This window comes from Tamandua tetradactyla, chromosome 6, assembly GCF_023851605.1.
Source record: "Tamandua tetradactyla isolate mTamTet1 chromosome 6, mTamTet1.pri, whole genome shotgun sequence".
Taxonomy (NCBI): domain Eukaryota; kingdom Metazoa; phylum Chordata; class Mammalia; order Pilosa; family Myrmecophagidae; genus Tamandua; species Tamandua tetradactyla.
The window spans coordinates 68,884,565-68,898,792 of NC_135332.1; the positions used below are offsets into that span (position 1 = coordinate 68,884,565).

Genomic DNA, 14,228 nt, shown 5'->3' on the forward strand with positions numbered 1-14,228 from the left:
AAGTGATGCTTCCCACAATAAGGAAAATCACCCCACCTTTTCTAGCTCTTTTCACATGTAACTTAGTAGACACTGGCTTACTGTCTTAAATTTCACCTCACCTGATGTTCCATTATGAAGGGACTGTGTTAAGTACTGACTGTGTGCCAGGTATGGAGAATACAATGACAAGCAAAACAGAAATTCTCCTTTCTCTAATAGCTTCACTTTAGAAGTTTACAAGATCAAAGGGGCCTATATTGGTATAAGACTTTTTCTAATATCATACCCCTAATTTGTCATTTTCCTCAGAGTTATTGACTTAATTATGTGATTATTTCAAGTATAGCAGGGTTTTTTTTTCAAGTATAGCAGTTTTGATGGTCATCTTTTATTTTACTCTTTTTGGTTTATAACACTTCCTTTTAGGAACTGCTCTGCCCTACTCCATGTAATTCTAGTGTATCTATTAATCAAGGTACCAATTTCCTCTTCCCCAGTGGGAACTCAAGATGACAGACATATCCAACTCCCCTGGATTCAGAGACTCTTCTGAGATGGGCATATGACCTAACCATGGTCAATCAGGATTCTTTTTCAGAAGCTGGCATGGATTTGGAAGCCTGAGGGGTTATCTGTCCTTCTGACGTAAGATGAACCTTACAAGCCTTGGGAAGTCCATCATGTGGAGAGAGTTTGTAAGAGAATGAAGCCAAGGCAGAAGGAGGGAACACCCCAGATCCATCCATGCCTGAAGCGGAAATGGCTCATGGACTTTTCCGTTACATGAGTTAATCAATTTCTTTTGGCTTAAACTGATTTGAGTTGGGTTTCTATTGGGTACAACTAACAGAGTCTAGACTGATACAACAGAGTAAGGGTGAACTTAGGAAAACAGCATTCTGTCCATGGTGATCTTCTAAGAGAGGCATCCAGGTAGAAGACCTGAAGGCAATTGTGAACAGAATCCAGCAGACAATTTTCAGGGCCCTATAAAAGCAGAGTGGTCCCTATGGGTCCATGTCTGCAAGAGCTCTGGTTTCTCATGCAATCCCTCCCACTGGTTTGTAATATCAGTGCAGATGCATTCAAATTACTGTTGTATATGATACACACACGTACACACACAAACACACACACGGAGACAAAAAACTCTTCCTAGAGGGAAGAAAAGCTGAAGAGGCTGTGCTCTGGCTAAAATTTTTATAGGCATGTCTTTTATTCCTTTTCTACCCCTTTCTTGGTGACCCTCAAAGGAAGCAGTGATGGCAACCCAACTCCTCTTGTAGGTTTAAGATCTTCAAAGTCACTTTCTCCTGCTTCCATAGTCTCTCTTTCCCTTTTTCTTCTCAATTCATGACTACTGTTATCTTTCCAAGTGTAGGGAAACTCTCCATGCAAGTATATATTTGATTGGCTTACCAAAGGCTTTTTGGCTTTTTTACTTAAGAGTTGATTATTTTCATCACTGTTGCTAGTTTTTCAGCAGGCAACACACATGTTTAATTATTCGACCTGGGAAGGAAACAAAAACACAGGGTGTAAGTAAAGGTGGAGGTAAGAAATGCAGGGGTGGAATCTCACTGCAGGAGGGTTGAGGAATGGCAGGGAGTTGAAAATACAGGAGACCACAATGATGTTTGGGTATAAAGGGAAGAAAGAAGGCAATGGCCAGAGGGTGGCGAAGACTTTAAAATTTTACTCTACTCTTTTGAAAAAAGGAAGGAGATTACAGGATCAAATGCCTGGAGTCTTTAAGTTAGCACTGTCCTCCATTTCTGGGATAGACAATCTGAGACAGTATTCTTAATTGATCCAAAAACAGTCTAGAAGCCTGTTAAAAGTAGGTGATATGGGGCAGGCCATGGTGGCTCAGCAGGCAGAGTTCTTGCCTGCCATGCTGGAGAGCCGGGTTTGATTCCCAGTGCCTGCCCAAGCTAAAAAAGAAGGCTGTCTCATTAGCCTTTTTGTGCTAATCAGAGAGAATCTCATGATCTCAAAGCGGAGTAAATACATCTCATAAACAGAGGTAGGTACAATGTGATATGGAAGTATGCAGAAGGGAAGGAAACACTGAATATCTGGTTCACAGAGCTGGTGAAAAACAGGAATAAACAGCAGGCATCACATGTCCATGGGTGGGGGAGGGAGGACCTAGTGCTAGGTGTTATCTGTGACTAATTGTATGGTATTGGAGAGAGACTGGACTTCAGTTTCCTCATATGAAAACTGAGATGTGTCTGATAGAGTTCTATGTGTCAGTACATAGATTTTAGCTAGCAACGCATCTAGGCAGAAGACATTTGCATCCAGAGAAGTATTAGAAGACGGATGAGAGAAGGAGAAACATATAGGCTCTCTTTTTCTTTGTTTCCATGTTTCCAAACAGTGCAATTTTCCTGCCTTGTCTGATTAAGTTGACTTTAAACAGACTGTGATTTAGAGGAAGAAAATTAAAGCAAGTATTTCTAACAGTTTTAAACCATTTTTCTTGATTAAGAGGCAGTCTTTATATCCAAACAAACCTGTCTTACTTAAATCTGAATGAAGAAAAAGCTTTCATCGTAAGTTATGTATGGCCAGCATTTCTATAATTCTTTATGGAACCTGAGTTGAAAGCACGTCTTAGAAATACAACAAAGCTTTCTAGAAATGAACCTATTTCTGTGTTAAAATAAAACCAACCAACAACCAGATTACTCATGCCCCTGTGAACCTTTCTTTTCTGGCTATCACCCTCTTTCCTTCCCTTTATACTCACATCTCATGCTGGCCCCACTTTTCTCACCACCTTCTTATACTCCATCCACCTGCAGTCAGGTTCCACCCCTACTACTCTTTCAAAACTGCATCTTCCCAGGTCAACAAATCCCTCCTTATTGCCAAATCCAGTGGATGCTTTTTGTCTTCATGCTACTTGGGTAAGATCCAGCTTTTGACACTGTTCTTTCTTCCTGGGCTTCTGAGACACTAATCCCTTCGGATTTTACTCCCTTAATAACAGCTCCTAAAAGTTTATTATGTGCCAGGAACTCTGCTAAAGATTTTTACATATAGCCCCATTTAATTATCACAACATCCCTGTGAAGTGTATATTGTACTTGTCCTTTTACAGTGGAGAAAAGGGCTTGAAGAAGCTTCACCAAGACCAAACACCTGGAAGGTGATTGCAATTGCATGTAAAGCCTCACTGGGAAGATTCCCAGGTCATGTGTTCAGCCCCTATAAGCACATGACAAGAAGAACAAGCCTTGACTCACCTCATTAACTGATTGTTTTCTTTATCCTGAATAATGCCATTTTAAATTTTAAAAAAAGATACCTTAAGTAGGACACAAAATTTCTGCCAATGCTTCCTTTGTGTACACTCTTCATCTACATTCCCTCATAATCAGCCAAAGAAGCCTACGAGACAGTTACTATAATTGTTAGCCCCAGGCTGCAGTTAAGGAAACAACGGTTGGAAAAGATTGCCCAAAATCATAGAGCTAGTTAGTGGAAGGGTCTGAATTCCTACTCAGATAAACATTACTCCAAAGCAACTGCTCAGAACTCCAACCCCTCTCCCAAGTGCCTTTCTTTTCCCTACTGGCAGCTCTTTCTCTTCCTTCATTGTCCACTCCATCCAGTCCTCTTCTTCCCTTTCCTCACTGCTCCCATGATCCCAGGACATCGCCTATATGCATGGCTTCAAACCTACACCGCCAACCCCAAATCTGTGTCTTCAACCTCTTCTAAGTCCAGACCCATTTATGGCATTAATGACAGTCTCCATCTTCATAATCTGAAGTCACCTCAATTGCAGAAAAAATATTAAAAGAAAAAAACAGTCAATCATGGTGTGGTAGTTAGATTCAGTTGTCAACTTGGCCAGGTGAAGGCACCGAGTTTTGTTGCTGTGGACATAAGCCAATGGTACATGAACCTCATCTGTTGCTAATTACATCTGTAGTCGGCTAGGAGGCATGGCTGCTGCAATGAATGATGTTTGACTTAATTGGCTGGTGCATAACTGAGAGAGCGCAACATAGCACAGCCCAAACAGCTCAGCATACCTCATCTCAGTGCTCGCAGCTCAGCCCAGGCCTTTGGAGATGCAGAAAGAAATCACCCTGGGGAAAGTTGTTAGAACGCAGAGGCCTGGAGAGAAGGCCAGCAGAGATTACCCTGAGCCTTCCCACGTAAGAAAGAACCTCAGATGAAAGTTAGCTGCCTTTCCTCTGAAGAACTAACAAAATAAACCCCCTTTTATTAAAAGCCAATCTGTCTCTGGTGTGTTGCATCCAACAGCCAGCAAACTAGAACACATGGTCATCTTCCCACCAATCTTGTTTCCCCATCTATTCCTCTTACTGTGAACAGCACCATCATGCATGCTGTCAATCAGGCAGAAGTGTGTGGATCACTCTCACTCCCATTCTGCCCCTCTCCTCCTCCTTCTCAGGTGTCCCCAAGTCCTCTAAGATCCATCACAGCATCAGTTGCATCAGCCCCTTTCCTCCGGACTCTCATTGCCCCTACTTTAGTTTACACCCATCCTTCCTTGCCCAGATTCCTTAAATTATCTCCTGACTGGTTTCCTTGTCTCCAATATTGCAAACCTCTGACATATACATCCACAGTGCAGCCAAAGCAACTTTCTAACACTGAATTAGCATCCTGTTGCTTAAACTCTGAAGCGATATGTCTGTTTGCATTCGCAATATCCAACTCATCCCTACTCCATTAGACAGCAGTTACAGGTTTGTGTGGGAATGACTCTACCTCTGATTCTTGGGTGGGCAATATCCCAGACCTGAGGTTATTGGCACATGGAACCCCCCAGTCATGGTTTAGAGTGAGCACAGAAACTAGCTGGTCTAATCAGGATGAGACAATGATTCTCCGGCTATTTGCTGGATCGTTAAAAGAAAAACTCAAATTTTCTCTTTCGGTCTCTGGACATAGGGGAAGTGTAGGTTGTAGCAGCCACCCTGTGACAACAAAGCAAGAAAGTCATAGGTTAAAGCGGACATTTCAAAAGGTTTTAGACAATTAAAACAAAAGTAATTCTGGAAACCAGATGCATATGTCAGGACTTCTGGCACATGCGCTTCAATCCCCAGTCCCTCCTCTGTGTATGCAAATATTTATATTATCTGTGAAGACAATGACTGTATTTGTCTTAAATGGCATTAGATTGAATATATGAAATTACAATTTTTATGAGTCAAAAATATTTGAATGTTGCCATTTTCATATGATTCAACCCAATAAATGTCTATTGATCCATCTTCATTTTAAGTTCCTTAAAAACAAGGACCTCTTTTGTGTTGTTAGACCCCTGCAGTATGTCTTTCCAATAGTTCAATAAATACTTGCGTCATTGAATTGAATGCATAAATTCAACAGAACTCCCCTTTGAAGCTAATTCTCCACATTCTCATCCTTCTTTTCTGAGCCCTCCTGCTCATATTCCTTCCCTAGCCTTTCCTTTTCCACTACTGCAAATGGTGAACTTCTTCACTTAGTGTAAGTGTTCCCATGGATTTGTCTACCACCTCCTGACCCACACGGATGCTTGTCACACTTATGTTTTATATTCCAACATATTATAGGTTGAATTATGCCCCTCCCAAAAAGACATTTTCAAGTCCTAGTGCCTGGTCCTGTGAATGTGAACTTATTTGTAAATAGGAACTTTGAAGATGGGATTAGTTAGGATAAGGCCAAAATGGGTTAGAGTGGGTCCTAAACCAATACAACTGATATCCTTTTGAGGGAAGAAATGTAGACACAGACAGTGACACAACGAGAGACAGAGACAGCCAAGCTTTGGATGGAGCCAAAGCTTGACTTATGAAACCACATGCCATAGATTGCCGATCATCCACCTAACTCCAGGGCAGAGGCACGGAAGAGATTTCCCCGTTAAGAGGAAGCATGGCCTTACCAACCTCTTGATTCTAGATTTCTAGCTTCCAGAACTGAAATAAATTTCTGTTGTTTGAGCCAACAAATCTGTGATATTTTGTTACAGCAGCTCTGGCAAACTAAGACACAACTTTTTTTCCAACTCAACTCCATCTACACTCAAATTGTCATTGACCCACGGGACATTCCTCTGCCTCCATACTCATACCACCTCAAACCTTCTCCCCTCCAGCTCTTCCATGTTTTTCCCACTGCCGAAACCCAGTTCACTGACAAAAGCCTCTTCCCCCTCCAGCATAATCTCTATCCTATGGCAAAAGTGAGCTTTCTAAATATAAATCTCCGTACATCTCTTCCCTTCTCAAATCCTTTTATGGCTTCCCACTGATATAACACATGTGTACAGGGTAAATCCTGAAGGAAGATTGTTCAAAGCAAATGGTCACAATGGGTAGCTATTCAGGACAGACCTCTTGAAAGTGGTGAGCTCTGGGTCAGATTTTGTAGGAGGAGATGAGAATCATCTTACCCAAGCCTGGAGGAAGCAGAGGTGCTGTGCAGAATAAAGTTCATGGAGGTTCCTTTATGATTCACATGCTTCAGAAATCACATCTCAATCAGAAAATGGCATTTTGTCAAACATTCCTCATCCAATGATTAACATGACAGCAATTTTTTTGACAGTTAATGAATTTCCACTGAAAAAACAGAGAAGCAAAGCTTAAAAAGAAATTCTAAGAGTTTTGTTCTCAGCATTTTTATGCTGTTGTCATGCTCTTACATTGATAATTCAAAGGGAAATGGAAGTGTGGACAGTTTTGCTACTGAGAAACAGGCTAAATACTTAGAATTTGACTTGAAAAGTTATGTTTGACTGTTGCAGACTTAGAACAGATTCAAGCATTTGCTCCAGGAATAAATTTTGAGATTCTGCTGAGCATTAATCCATCCCCCACCCTTAGGATCAAGGCGTTAAAGAGTTACTTCAAATGCTTCATACAAGGTGAAGTGTAAATCAATCAATCAAATCAAAACCCTTAGACTCATTTTCTTTCAACTCAATTTTATTTTAGTGGGGCATATAAAAGCATAAAACATCTGGTTTTGAAGAGATTCATAAAAAAATAATGTAACACCCTGTGTCAACAAGATCTCACATCAATTTCCAAAGTAATTATTGCATAGAATATGAATTAGGATATTCTTTCTTCCAGCACTCTTAGGAAATAGCTGAAATGCAGTGCAGGTGTCACTATCAGAGAGCTACAGTAAGACATATAAACGTTAAGACACTGAAGCAAAATTCTCATACCTTCCCATAAGCTACGAAATTCCCAGTCTTTAAGAATGAGGGTTATGGTGACATTTTAATATTAGATGGTGTATTACCCCAATGAACAAAGAATGCTCAGATCCTGACATCCTTTCTCCCCATGCTGTTCTCAGGGAAGCTCTTCTCATGAAAGAGTAACTAAATGCAAATAACATCAGTGATATCTACATCAAATTCGCCCAGCTTGAAAGTCTTTATTTAAGGTCATCTGGTCTTATTCCTTAGGATGCCTCAAGCCCTAAGTGATGCTTCCTGTCTCCTGCTGAATCTCACTGGCTGCATGACACAATAAGTTAAGGAGAGATGTGCTAGAATACCCTCAGCTCTATATCTAGGGGTGCAGGATGAAATTCTGCTTGCCTTCTGAAGGCTCTTAGTAGTGCTGAATCCTTCGATCCACACAGCCACATGGAGCAGGAGCTGGGAGAAGAGGCATACCTGCAAAAGGAAATATGTAGAAAGTGCCAGAAGGTAACACTCAAAGGTAGGCCTTTTTAATGTCATTTAACTCTGCCCACTGGTGAAGACATCTCAATGATTGCCTCTGGTTCTAACCACATCATCACTTCCTTTCACATTGGGGTGGGGTGGGAGCAGCTAGGGCTGGAGTGGGCAGGGACAGGTGTGGAAGGAGGGAATGGGGCCCCTTAGGGAAGTTTACTCTGGTACAGTTTATTCATCTCGCCCTCCAACAATGCTTTATTTCCCATCTGGCTGAGAAAGCAAGTTCCGATCCACTTCAACCCTTTTACCTACTGTTTCCCAAACCCCAATCTCCACTGCAGCAGAACACTGCCCAATGCTTCCTGGGGGGAGGCTGCAGGACTTATTTTCACTTCCTACTCTACATGGTCCTTCTTGACCGCCATGCAGAGTAGCATGCTCAGCTTCCAGAATCCTTTCAGGAGTGTGATGGTTAGGTTCAGATGTCAACTTGGCCAAGTAATGGTGTCCAGTTGTCTGGTCATGCAAGCTATGGCCTAGCCATTACTGTGAGGACATTTTGTGAACTTTAAATCTTATCAGTCAGTTGATTGCATCTGTGGCTGATTACAACTACAATCAACTAAGGAGAGTGTCTTCTGCAATAGAGAATCCAATCATTGGATATAATCCACTCAGTCAATGACTTTTAAGGGAGAAATGGTAACTTCAGTAGCCAGAAAAGAGAACTTTCATTTCTTCTTCAGAAAAGAGAACTTTCATTTCTACTTCAGCCAGCCAGCCTCTTCATCATCGTTCCCATTTCACGGCCTGCCCTATAGCATTTGGACTTGTGCATCCCTGCAGTTGCAAGAGACACTTTTATAAAATCTCATATTTACAGCTATCTCCCCTTGGTTCTGTTTCCCTGGAAAACCCTGACTACTACAGGGGGAAACCAATGACAACTTCTATACGGCCAGTGGGTTTCTGGTTTCTTTTCTTAAAATTTTAATGTAAAAGCAGTTCACACTTGTGAGGGAAAGTGTTAAACAGAAGAGAAGGGTATAAAGTAAAATGTGGAAATGACCTTTCCTCAATATTCCCTTTTTGCATCCACCAGGGCTAAAACATCTGGTATACTTTCTTGTAGACCTTTCTCTAGACATGAGGGTTATGGAGTGGGGAAGAGAAGAGATATGCATACAGAGAGAGGGAGAGGGAGGGAGAGACTGTTACTTTGTTACAAACTTACTATTCTGTAACTACTATTTTCATGGTCTTTTTCCACAGTAACCTTTCCATGTCAGTGTATAGAAATCTGTCTCATTCTTTTTTTTTTTCCTCGACAGGCTCTGGGAATTGAACCCAGGTCTCTGGCATGGCAGGCGAGAATTCTGCCACTGAGCCACCATTGCTGACCCTATCTCATTCCTTAATAACTTCATAATAGTAAATAGTATGGAGCATATCACTAAACACTAAAATAGGATCTTTGGCTCAAAAGACAGATTGAACATGCACTCTGTGCCAAATATCCTATTGGAAACACACACACACACACATAATATAGCATATATAAACATATATATGATGTATTTGAAATCATAATAGCCCTAAATCTCTCTAAAACAAGAAAGTATCTCAGTAGCAGAATAGACACTTTGAATAATTCCTAGAAGATACAAAGCGAAGTAAAGGTATAAAAATTGATGGAGAAATCTGGAAAAAACAAAACAGTTTTCTTAACACAATCAGTGCAGCAGGGCAGGGAATGGGTCCCAGGAAGCCCTGGTATATTTTGCTTACAATCACAGTTTTAAAAGCTGGGATCATTATGAACTTCTTCGTCTCCTCCCCTAAGCAGGGAGCCTGGCATTAGCAACTGGGCTTTTGCCTCCAAGATAAAGCCTGAGAGGGACTCTCTGAAAGGAAGGTTTTCTAGAGGACAGCACCCAGTGACAATACTGGGTCCTAAAAAAGAAGCTTAGGGCAGCTTGAGGTCCACCCAGATTTTCAAAAAAGACAAGGAGAGGTTTGGGGTGAAGAAGGGAGGAACGACAATTCTGCCCAGGTGTGTGTCAAATTAAAGACTCCCACCTCCAAAATGAGGTGAAGCACCAGCTGGCCTTACAATTGCTCTAGTTTTCACCTGGATCCTTCTTCAGTTTCTTTGACTCCAGATTTGTATGTGTTACCTCTGTGACCAAGAGCTCTGGCTTCTGTCAGCCCCCAATGTCAAACACAAGTGTGATTCCAGCTTGTGACTGTGGTTCCAGCCTGCCTCTGATAGCTCTTAGTTTGCACTCAAACTCTCTTTCCTATTGCCTGCACTGTGGAAGTTAAACTGCAGCTTCAGATGCTGAGACAACACCTTACAGAGATTGCTTACCAGGTTCCACAATTGAATGGTGGCATAGGACAGGCTGAGGTCCCCCCTGTTCCATGGAGCAGCTAGAGAAGTGACAGAAAAACGACCAGCACAGCATTTCCAGCATGCAATTAACCAGAAAGGGTCTTCTTCACTATACAGGGAGGGCCTCGAAGAAAAAGCAGAGAAAGTAGAATGAAGAGAATGGGGTGACTCCACCCGGGTCATAACTCCTCCTGGGGCAAGCAGTGGTGTACAGGAAAGAGTGGGTTCCAAAAGAGCAGGGCCCGTCTTTACAGCTAGTGTGGGAGATCTTCCCTCTTGGCTGCACAGCTGGGTGCTCCTGTGGGTAACCCTGAAGCCAGCAGACTTGATTTCTTTGCACACAGACCTTCTAGCCAGTACACAGTGCCTGTTTTTGACCCCTAAGACAGGCTGCTATGGGTGCTGGGTTTTTTGGCAGAGACGAAAGGGGCCCTTCTTTTGGGAAGAGGAGAAGACAGAGTAGAGCCAGTTTGACAATTGGAAAAGAGACTTGCTGGGTCCTGCCATGGATTCCCTTTCCCCGTGGAGGCCTGGAGCCCTCAGGTGTGCAGGGGCAGAGAGGCATGGCCAAGGAAGAGAGGTGAGCCAAGCCATCCTGCACCACCAGGCTTTTCCAGCTTGACCGAGGGCAGGGGCAGTTGAAGCACCTAGTCCCACAACTCAGGATCATTCCAAGTGGGAGCTTGGTGACTACCAGACCCACCAGGCCCACAGGTGGATTCTCTGCTGCCCTCCCCACCCCGTATCACCAACCCCAGCTCCAGGATTGGCAGCTTTTGCAGTGCACATGGAGACCAGAGGCCTTGGTTAATTGCAGCCGGGTCTCCATCCTGCTTAGTTGGCTGCCGCAGTCGAGAGGCAGGCCTGAGGGGAAGAGGAGGCCCAAGAGTGCCATCTTCTGAGAAGACGTGGAAAGTTCAGTCTGGCAAACTAACTACCTGCCTAGCTTTCAATACCTCTTCAAGAAGAATTCTATCACCTGCGTGAGGTCCAGGCCTTGGTTTGGTAGGGAATTACCAACAAACCAAGAGCACAAGGAGGTCTTCAACACAAACTCAAGCAAATACAAAACCTTAAATGAGTGAGGGAAATCAATTTCAAAATAATCTTATCAAGATAATCAAAGGTCTTGAAGCCTACAGAACATCACAAAGCACATGAAGATGCAGGCAGGTATAACCCAGATAAGGCTCAGTCAAATGAAAAAAATTAAAACACCGGAGGAGACACAGAATTTGGAAAAATCAATCAAAAACATTCATACAAATCTCCTAAATAAATTCAATGGGTTGGGTAATGACATAAAGGTTATCAATAAGATATCAGAAGTGTATACAAAAGTATTTGAAAAAATAATAGAAAAATAATGGATCTCATAGAAATGGAAAATACTGTAGACCAAATTTAGAATATACTAGTGACACACAACAGCAGATTTGAAGAGGCAGAAGTATTACATGAGCTAAAGAACAGGAAAATGGATGTAAATGCACAAAAAAACAAAGAGCAAAAAACATGGAAAAGTTGGAAGTGGATCTCAGGGAAATGATGGACAACACTAGGCATATGTATATATAAGAATCATCGGTGTCCCAGAAAGAGAAGAGTAAAGACCAGTTAAGGAGATAATGGGGAAGAATTTCCCAACCCTTATAAAAGACATAAATATGCAAATCAAAAAATCCCAATGAACCCCGAATAGATTAAATCCAAATAGACCCACACGAATCAGACTTCTAATGTAGAAGAGAAGCAGAAAATCCTGAAAGCAGGAAAAGAAGCAATTATCCTATATAAAGGAAGTCAAACAAGACTAAGTTTAGACTACCCAACAGGCACCATAGAGGTGAGAAGGCAGTGGTATGACGTATTTAAGATTCTGAAAGAGAAAGACTTCTATCCAAGAATTCTTTATCCAGCAAAGTTGTCTTTCAAAAGTGAGGAAGGCGGGAATGCATGGGTGATTCAGTTGTAGAATGCTTGGTTTTCATGTGGTAGACCTGGGTTTGATTCCCGGGCCATGCACCACCACCACCACCTCCGCCACCTCCCAAAAAAGAAAAGAAAAGTGAAGAAAGCATTGAAAATGGCTTGTGCTGCAGGAAGACTGCTCCAGGCTTCGATTGCCTGACATTCAAATGCTATTCCTTGGGGGTTTCTGACACTGCAGCTCTTAGACTTGCAGCCTCTGAAAGAAAGTGCTCAGCAAATGTAGTGTGGTCCAGGTATGGTCAAGCAAAATTGGCTTTCAGCATCAGTTCCTTAAACTGTGTTCCTGCTGTCACCCAGCACGTGCTGGGTATACAGCTGTCACCAACAGAGAGTTCAAAGAACTAAGCCTTAATGAGTTTAAGGGGCAATATTTGGTGCTTTCCTTCTATCCTTTGGATTTCACCTTTGTGTGTCCTACAGAAATTATTGCTTTCAGTGGCAAAGCCAATGAATTTCATGTTGTGAACTGCGAAGTTGTTGCTGTTTCGTTGGATTTCCTCTTTAGCCATCTCGTCTAGATAAATACACCAAGGAAGAATGGAGGTTTGGGCCACATGAGCATTGCACTCTCTTCAGATTTGACTAAACAAGTTTCTTGAGACTATGGTGTGATATTAGAAGGGACTGGTCTCTTCATAATTGACCCCAATGGAGTCATCAAGCACTTCAGTGTCAGTGACCTTCCAGTGGGCAGGGAAGAGGTGGAAGAGACCCTCTGCTCGATGAAGGCATTCCAGTTTGTGGAGACCCATGGAAAAGTCTGCCCAGCCAACTGGACACCAGCTTCTCCAACAATCAAGCCAAGTCTGACAGCTTCCAAAGAAGACTTTGAGAAAGTGAATCAGTAGATCACCCTATGTACACCTGCAGTTCCTCACTTCTTGCAACAGAGAAGAATCACAACTTGGAATCCACTTTTAGCATTTCAAAGACGACTGCTCATAGGAGGCAAAAAAAAAGCTATTATGTTCATATTCATAAATATTACTTTAACATTATGCTCATATTCATAAATATTACTCTAAATATGTTTTTTTAACATTGGCTAAGGCTTTTTAAACTTGGTTAGTTGCTAATCTAAGGAATTTTTTGTTTGTAACATCCTAATGGCTAGCTCTTTCTGTAGAATGTCAATTTTGCCTACTTCTTGGATCATGTCTTCAGTTTGAAAAGGAAACACTGTGTTTTTCTTAGCCTTACTTGAACTTTGTGTACACCAAAGTTGAACAGCAAACACTTAAAGCTTCTGATCAGAGGTCCTGAGATTCTCTTCTTTATTTCTTAGTATCAAAATGAATTTTAAGATATTGAAGATCATAGTTTCAAGTTGTTAGCATCAGCTGCCTAAGTTAACTCCTGCAATGGATGTGTATGTGATTGAAACAAATGTGAACCGCACTTAAAAACATTTATGGTAGCAAAGTGACTTACCTGATCATGCACAATCCCATCTGAAGTTTGTAGTTTACATAGTTATTTTACTCATTAGCTGACTTAGTGTTCATACATTTCTAGATATTGATCGGTGTAATTAAAAAGGTAGTTATTGAGTCCAGGGATTGCATTTAAAATTATTGCAATTTCTTTCTTGACATGTTTCATGGGAAGTGCATAATAAGAAATTAACATATTAAAAAAAAGTGAGGGAGAGATTAAAATTTTCACAGAAAAACAAATGCTGAGAGAATTTGTTAATAAGAGAGTTGCCCTATAAGAAATACTAAAGGGTGTCCTGTCAGCTGAAAAAAAGAAAGACAGGAGAGGAAGGTCTGGAGGAGGACACAGAATTGTAGAGTACCAATAAGGGTAACTTAAAGGAAAAAAGAGAGAGAGGAAAAAATATGTAAACCAAAGTATAAGTAGATGCAAGAACTGCCTTTTCAGTTATCACTTTGAATGTTAACAGACTAAACTCATCATTTAAAAGAGATTGGCAGAACAAATTTAAAAATATGATCTAGCTATATGCTGTGTACAAAAGAGTCATCTTAACCCCAAGGATACAAATAGATAGTGAAAGGATGTAAAAAGATGTTCTGTGCAAGCTGTAACCAAAAGAAAGCAGGAGTGACTATACTAATATCAGACAGAATAGAGTTAAATGCAAAGATGGCCTAAGAGACATAGAGGAACACTAGATATTAAGAAAAAGGACAACTCATAAAAAAGAAA

At 41.5% G+C, this 14,228-nt stretch overlaps 1 long non-coding RNA gene and 1 pseudogene across 1 annotated transcript in view; one reads left to right on the forward strand and one right to left on the reverse strand.

Annotated features, from left to right (window-relative positions):
* Window positions 1-1,194: 1,194 nt before the first annotated feature.
* LOC143686108 (uncharacterized) overlaps window positions 1,195-14,228 on the reverse strand; it is a 70,932-nt gene continuing 57,898 nt past the window's right edge. Inside the window, exon 3 of the long non-coding RNA XR_013176904.1 lies at window positions 1,195-1,494. This is a non-coding gene — a long non-coding RNA (uncharacterized LOC143686108). The remainder of the gene's footprint in view (window positions 1,495-14,228) is intronic.
* LOC143686107 (thioredoxin-dependent peroxide reductase, mitochondrial pseudogene) lies at window positions 12,151-12,904 on the forward strand (annotated as a pseudogene).